The following is an 8,653-nucleotide window of genomic DNA, read 5'->3' as shown; positions in this document are numbered from 1 at the left end:
TATGGTTCAACCTGACGGTCTTATCGATCCAAAATATCCTAATAGGGTATGTAAGCTAAACAAGTCCATTTATGGACTCAAGCAAGCATCTCGAAGCTGGAATCTTCGTTTTGACCAGAAAGTCAAAGAGTTTGGTTTTTTCAAAAACGAAGATGAACCTTGTGTTTACAGAAAGGCTAGTAGGAGTGCTATATCATTTCTCATCTTGTATGTAGATGATATATTGATCATTGGAAACAACATCCCCATGCTTAAGGAGATTAAACATTGGTTGGGATCTTGCTTCGCTATGAAGGATCTTGGAGAAACTGCTTACATTCTAGGAATCAAGATCTATAGGAATAGATCTAAGCGACTTCTTGGGCTAACTCAGAGCACATGTTGATGCATATTTTGTCTATCGCCTTCGTCAATCCGAGTCGTAGTGAAAAGCCGGAAGAAATCAAGTGCATAATGTCATATTTAGTTAGAAATGGCAAGGTGGCAAACTTGTAATTAGTGTGAACTTTCATTAAGTTGCCTTGACCATATAAATAGGGGATTATGTCACTAGTTTAGTAAGTTCTTGGAAAAGATCTTGATAGAGATTTTGATAGAAGATTTGGAAAAGACTTGAGGAGAAGACTTTCTAGAGAGAGAAAGTAGAGAGAGAAAGTATTGTATTTGTGATTCTTGTACCGTACACGTCAAGTTTAGCAATGGAATCACATTAGTAGTACGTTATCGTGTGTTCGGTCACGTTCGTTCACGGATTCCGCACGTGAAACGTTCGTTACGCAATCGAACGGCGTCAAAACCGGTCCTACAAGTGGTATCAGAGCTAGGAGCTGGATTGCAAGATCAAACACATCATTTTCGTACCAGATTTGAGCCGATTCAGATCCGATTTCTCCTATTTCTTCATCTTCTACCTACTTTTCACGTTTTTCGTCGTTTTTCATCAAATTGAACAGGTAAATACGGTCCGTTTCGTCTGATTTTTGGATATGATGTGCGTTTAGACTCGATCTACAACCCTACCAAGTTTCAGCTCGAAACTCCAAGCCGTTTTGGAGATATCGCAGTTTTTCGATCCGAATTCGCATCAAAATTTCAGCTGTGGATCGCTTATGTGGCACTATTGTGGATCGCTTATTTGAAATTAGCATGGACCGCTCATAGGGCAATAGTTGAGAACCGCTTTTGTGAACTTCTTGGATCGCTCGTAAGAAAGTATTATAAACCGCTCATAGAGACACTCTTTGAACCGCTTTTAAGACAAATTCAGAACCGCTTATTTGTCAGCGTGTGGTCCGCTCCAATTGTAAGTTTGAGGGTTCGCGTTTATGTCATCATCTTCACATGAATCTGATATTACAGGAGCAGGTTAATTGCAGATCATCATTACATCACCGCCCCATTTGAAGTGGAGGTTCAATCAGGTTGTGGTTGAACAATAAAAAAATTGGTTGCCGGCTGAGTGTGTAATTGGAGGTGCCGCCCATTTGTTTAATCGGCCCAGTTATAATCTTTGTTCACTGCCCAAGGCACCGCCCCATTTGTAGCACCGCCCATTACCTATTTGAAGCCCAAAAGCACCGTCCATTTAAAAAAAAACAAATCATTTTTGTTGATTGGTTCCACCGCCCCACTACAAGCTATTGTTGTTGATTGGTTCCACCGCCCCACTAAAACGCGGCCCAAAACTCACTTACACAGTGAAGGCCCAATCATGGGTGGTAAAGGTTATTGATGTAGGCTGTTGTTGACTTGTTGGTATATTAGGCCCCTTGCACCGCCTATTTGATACAAAAGTGGTCAAATCATCAAGTCATTTAATTTGGCTGTCCATTGATAGTTGCCGCCCACTTATATGCCCAATCATTGATAACAAAAATTGGTTTTATTGACCGCCCACTTATATAAATAGCCCAATCACCTTTAAATTGTCATCCCACAACATTACCGACCCATTAAAGTAGTTTTAGTTCAATAGGTCCTGCACCGCCCATAAGGCCCAATTATCAAGAAAAGTTGATTTGCTATTATTGTTATAGAAAATAATAATAATAAAAAATAAAAAAAAACAACAAAAAATCAAACAAACAAAACAAAAATAAAAAATAAAAAAATCATTATTTTTCTATAAAGAATTGGGGGGCATTTGAATTAACAGTGTACATTCATTAGAACGAGTTCACGAATCTTCGACAACGAATCTTAGATTGGTTTCATCAACATACTGTTACATAGTCAGTTTCTGTTTAAACTGATCATTTGTTTGTGTGTTTGCAGGAGATTCGGAGTGTTTTTACAAGGTGCAAATATCAAGGAGTTAAAATTTGTGAATTTTGAAGGAAAAACAAATTTTCGAATCAAGTCACTTAACAAAGAAAGTGAGATCAAAATGTTTGATGAAGAAGAAAATTATTATTTTGAGAGATTTAATGATTGGAATCGAGGATTTATAGATGAGAGTTATAAAAATGTGAAAAAGGATGGATGGGTCAAAAGGTTTAAATATTTTGTATGTTTGAAAGATGAAACTTTGGAAGATCTAGAAAACCGATATAGCGTCTTACTTAATTACTTGAAAAATCATGAGATAGTTATGTCCGATGCTGAAAAGATAGAAAAGTTTGTAGATGCATTACCTGTTGAATGGAGTGAATGTTTGGAAAATTTAAGGAAGGATTCAAATTTTTCAAAATTACGCCTAAACAAATTCATCAGCAAACTTAAAACTCATGAATTTGAAAATAAAAAGAAAAGAAAAGATATGATTAAAGTGTTGGAAAATCATGTGTTGAATCTGGGTTTAGATGTGATTGAGGAGATGATCAAAAGGATTGTTGAATGTGTTAGGGCAAAATATGTGATGAAATACGATATCAAGAGAGGTTGTTATATAGATGAGAATGAAAATCCTCTTGATTTCGTTAAAATATTTTGTGCAGGTACATTCAGGGCTAATGAAGAAGAAGCTTCAAATGCTGAGGAATCTGCAGAGTTTGGATCATCAAGTTGTGAATCAGTGTGCTCTAAGTGTGACAACTTTAAGACTGACAATGACAAACTCGTGAGAGACGTGGAAAGTTTGGCATTGGAGATCAAGAAGTTGAAATATGAAAAGCAGGCTGATGATAAGCAGATTCTTATTCTGAAAGAAAATTGTGAGAAGTTGAAAACTGAAAATGACAAACTGTTGGGTAATTTGAACACTTTGACATCAGAAAACAAAGTTTTGAAAGAAAAAGAAAAAGAGTTTGAAAACAAACAGAAATCATCAGAAAATGACGATTTCTGGATAAAGCTGGAAAACAAGAATTTGAAAGCAAATGAGACAAAATTTCAAGAACAGATAAAAGTTTTGGAAAATGAAAAATCTGTTCTTGAAAACATGAAGAATGAGAATGAAAAATCTATCAAGTCTCATCTTGAACGAATTTCTCAGCTTGAAAAAGAAGCTGAGAATTCAAGAATCAAGATTGATGAACTTGAAAAGAAATTGATAGGTTTTGTGACTGCATCAGACAGTTTGAAGTTTCCCTGTCCAAAACCAATCAATTCAATTCCAATAAGTAACAATGTCACAAACTTTGACACTGTCAAAGTTGAAGATTGTGATGAGACACCTGATGATGAAAATGTTAAAAAAGAAAAACAAAAATTGTTTTTAAATTTGAAAGAAAAATTTCAGAAAACTGTTTTGCAATCGACCGAAAAAGGTGAATGTTCTAAACAGAAACCTTTGAAGAAGAAAGTGGAACAGAAACAAAAAGATAATAAAAGTTCATCAGATCGATCATCCAATCAAAAGAAAAAATTACAAAAAGTAAAAAATGAAAATTAAAAAATTGTTGGTAATAAGTGGTGCAGGTTTGACCACAGTGCTCAAGAGACAAATCCAACAATCAAGAGGAGAAAGGAATATCACCAAGCCAGACAATGCTATGATCTGAGCGTTTGGTGTGAAGGTGGTATACGGTACGATAACAGAATGTGCTACAGCTGCGGCTATCACGGACACATTGCTGTTAACTGCCAGTACTGGAGTTATGAGACCAGGAGGTGCTATAACTGCAATATTAAAGGTCACATTGCCAGAGATTGCTCAAGAAGATCGAATAACCGATTGAGAGCCGATTCTCAGAAAATGGCAAAGAAGAAACCAGTCGTTGTCAAGTCCAGAGAATTGAAAGCTTCGGGCCAAAATGTCAAAGAACAGAAGGTCAAAGAATCTAAAGTTCAAGAAACAAAAGTGAAGCTGTCTCAAGGGCAGAAAGACCGACTGAGAAAGAAGAGGAAGAAAGCAAGAGAGTATTTAGAGAGAATTTTGTCCTCGGGTTCATCCGACAGCTCGAAGAAGAGTTCTGATGAATCAATTTCCTCGGCTGCAAAGTCAAGCAAGATGAATTCTTCAGATACAAATCTGAGGACTAAAGAGGATAAGAAGAAGAAGAAAGTGAAGTTTTCACTTCCTGGCGATGAATCTGTTTCTTCAAAAACAAAGGAGCCACATGTCGGTGACGAATCTGACTCATCAAAGTCAGACAAGCCACATTCAGGCAATGATTCTGGTATGGTAAAACCAGAAGAGCCATGTGTTGAAGTAAAGGTCGAGAATTCTAGCTTAACAATGGATGAGAAAAACTTTCCACCATTGTTGAATAAGAATTCAAAATCACCCAAGGCTGGTCAGGCTTGGGTGAAACTTTTCAAATAGAAAAACCTGACTTGCCGGAGCTCCCAGGTTTGTAAGCGTGGAGCATGAATCGGCATCTTTTTAAATCTGTGTTTGAAGATTTTGCAGGAATTGCCGGAGATCCCAAGATGGTATCGTGGATCATGAATCGGCATCTTTCTTGAATTTTATTCGGTAACGTCAATCATGCAAACGGTAAAGAGGTTTGGTTGTGTTTGTGAATGTTTTACAAGTGGTACAGAGGATTCTGGACTGCATATGGTAAATCAAGGACATTAACTTGTACTTGGATTTTCCTACTTTTGTGTAGAAAACAAGATGATGAAGTAACCCCGTACCTAAACTGTTTGGTAAACAAACTAAGTTTTCCGGAAAAGCCATTTTGATTAAAACAAACTTAAGTGTTTTGAAATCACAATGGGAAAATAGTTTGTTGTGAGGGGGAGTTCTGATTGTTTATGCCAGGTGGATAGAGAATTGAAGTGATTCTCATCAAGTTGTCAAGTTTGTAAAGTTTGTTTCAAATTTTCCCAGAAAATCAAAATTGAAACATATTTTGATTTTAGGGGGAGAAAAATTTTAAAAAAATTAGAAAATTTGAAAATGTCAAAAACATTGAAAAAGTCAAAACGAGTTTTGTTGTGAAAAAGAGGAAATGATAGTAAATCAGTGGACTATCACAGCACGCTAAAGAAATGTAATGTAAAATGTGATAAACGGTCTCACTGATGATGTGACGATAGGTTTTTGTACATTTAGTAGATTTATTCGGGATATAAACCTAAAATTTCAAACTTATGAAATTCGTGGGGAACACTACTTGGATATATAGGTAACCCCTGAAATCTCGTTTGAAAGGTCTCGTATTCTGATATACTAGGTGTTAATACTCTATGATGTCTGGGGTATTATTCCGGGACTTCTGCTGAACGGTAGTTCTGACCTAGTCCTTGGCTAATACTTTCCACAAAATGCTTGAAATATAGCATAAAGCCCTCAGCTGATTAGACAATAAAATTGATAATCATCTGTTGTAGCTGAAAAGATCTTCTAAAGGGGACACACTGCTAAGTCGAAGCTGATATCTCTCTGCTGAACGGAAGTTCTGACCTGAGATCCCTCAGTTCTCGCATCTTTCCCCTAATTTATGTACAGACATCATTGTAGTGTTCATACCTGTAAGACTGAATATTGGGATTCTGGATACGGGAGTATATTCAAGAGGTGGGACACATGAATTGAACTAAGTTCATAAAATACCTAAATAGTATCCTGAATAGATTGAAAATTGTATGAAAATTTAAGAGGACAATTATATCGTCAATCTACGTGAATCGTTTAGAACTTAAAACGATTAAAAGCTTAACGGTGCTTGTGTTATGTCTCAAAAACTGATATGATCCTCTTGCACAAACTCACAAAAATATGTTTGTTTTGCATTTAAATTTCTGTCTTTGCATTTATGTTTCATATTTTAAAAAATCCAAAAAGATTTTCGACAACTGATGGTGAAGAACTGATTTTCAAAATCTCAAAGGCTAAACTTGATGAACATACAGGTTGGTTAAGTCGTTTGAAATGTTTAAAATGATTCATTAGGTTGAATCAGTAATTGAAATGTTTCAAATTTGTAATCAGTGTTTAAATTTGTAAAAATTCTCAAATGATTAATTGATTCTTTAAGTTGAATCACAACATTATTTGTTTGTGATAGAGTGTTTGAGATGTATGCAGATGATGAGCTGAACAGAGAAAAGCCAGGAGATAATTTCTATGGTGGTAACAAATCCCAGACAACTATCCTAGCAGGGTGATAGGGGAAGTCTGATGAAAGTTATAGCCAAAGAAAGAAAGATCCAGGCAGAATTTCTGAAGAAGACCAAGCTATATCCGAGAATGTCATGTTGAAGACTCTCACTGAAATTCCGTCAACATTCAATCTGTTGATACGCAAAGCCAGGTGTCGATCCCAAAAGCACGGAAGCTTGACGAAAGGGGGAGCCTGAAGATTCTGAAGAAAGAGAGCAACGGAAGCTGAAGACAGATCCACCGGGATTCTGTTCAAGCAAGAGGAACTCAAGAGAGAGAGAAAGTCAAGTCGCTACAAGTTTCACTACGAGATTGACTACGGCAATATCCAAGGGGGAGATTGTTGATGCATATTTTGTCTATCGCCTTCGTCAATCCGAGTCGTAGTGAAAAGCCGGAAGAAATCAAGTGCATAATGTCATATTTAGTTAGAAATGGCAAGGTGGCAAACTTGTAATTAGTGTGAACTTTCATTAAGTTGCCTTGACCATATAAATAGGGGATTATGTCACTAGTTTAGTAAGTTCTTGGAAAAGATCTTGATAGAGATTTTGATAGAAGATTTGGAGAAGACTTGAGGAGAAGACTTTCTAGAGAGAGAAAGTAGAGAGAGAAAGTATTGTATTTGTGATTCTTGTACCGTACACGTCAAGTTTAGCAATGGAATCACATTAGTAGTACGTTATCGTGTGTTCGGTCACGTTCGTTCACGGATTCCGCACGTGAAACGTTCGTTACGCAATCGAACGGCGTCAAAACCGGTCCTACAGCACATACATAGATCAAGTAATAAGACGCTTCAAGATGGAAAACTCCAAGAAAGGAGGTGTTCCAATGACTAAAGGAACCGTCTTGGACAAATCGCAAGCTCCCTCTGAGGACCGAGAGATAAAGCAAATGGAAGCAGTTCCATATGCTTCAGCGATTGGTTCTATCATGTATGCTATGGTATGTACTTGACCAGACGTCTCGTATGCTTTGAGCATGACCAGCCGTTACCAGCAGAGCCCTGGGATAGCCCACTGGACTGCAGTTAAGAACATCCTTAAGTACTTGAAAAGGACAAAGGATATGTTCTTGATATTTGGAGGAGTCAATGAGGAGCTCACTGTAAAATGTTACACTGATGCTAGTTTTCAAACTGATCGAGATACCTCTCGCTCACAAACGGGTTTCGTGTTCACTCTCAACGGAGGAGCTGTCTCATGGAAAAGCTTCAAGCAGAGTGTTGTAGCTGATTCTACCACGGAATCTGAGTACATTGCCGCATCGGATGCCGCAAAGGAAGCTGCTTGGATGAAGAAGTTCATAACCGATCTCGATGTGGTTCCAAGTATCATGAAACCCATCCAGATATTTTGTGATAACACAGGTGCTATTGCTCAAGCCAAGGAGCCTAGATCACATCACAAAGCCAAGCACATTTTGAGAAAGTTTCACTACATACGTGAGATTGTGGAACGTGGAGACATCGTTATAAGCAAAATTGACACAGATCAAAACTTAGCTGACCCATTTACTAAGCCAATGACTCGAGAGAAACATGACCGTCATATGGACGCTATTGGGCTTAGATTAGCTAGTGAAATATTTTGATTTAGTATTTGGAAGTATAAACATCAAACAGTTGTATTCCTGTATTCATTTTGATTTACTAGTTAAATGCAATTCTTGAATCCTACAACTGTGTTCGATTTTGATACGTTTAATCTGTGAATCTTGTATTCTAAATTATCCGTAGTCGATCAGACTTGTGGGAACGACTCTGAATTAAGACTATTCTGATTTTGGACTCAAGGAATTGACTTCCAAATTCACAGGCTTCATTATGAATGACGCTGGAGTAACTCGCATCAAATCATCTTCATGGATCTTAGTCATAAGATGTTTTGATTTGGGCATACTCATTTAGTATCCTCTGACCTGAGATACATACTAGAACTTTCGTTTACTAAAGACTATTCTTTGATCAGTGTCAACCGCTGTCGCGTAACTGCCAGTCATAAAGGCATTGGTTGGGAGTGGTTCTGAAGTTAAGTGGGAGTTGTATGTAATCAAGATGGGTTTCTGTACTCTTACATTATAATGTAGCAGTTAGAAATCTGGGCGCCCTCGTTGATTCAAACTGTTGAAGTGTAAGGCCTTACCCAAACTTACTGT

The sequence above is a fragment of the Helianthus annuus genome, chromosome 7, assembly GCF_002127325.2.
Source record: "Helianthus annuus cultivar XRQ/B chromosome 7, HanXRQr2.0-SUNRISE, whole genome shotgun sequence".
NCBI lineage: Eukaryota > Viridiplantae > Streptophyta > Magnoliopsida > Asterales > Asteraceae > Helianthus > Helianthus annuus.
The sequence above is the reverse complement of the archived record's forward strand: the minus strand, read 5'-3'. Positions refer to the sequence as shown.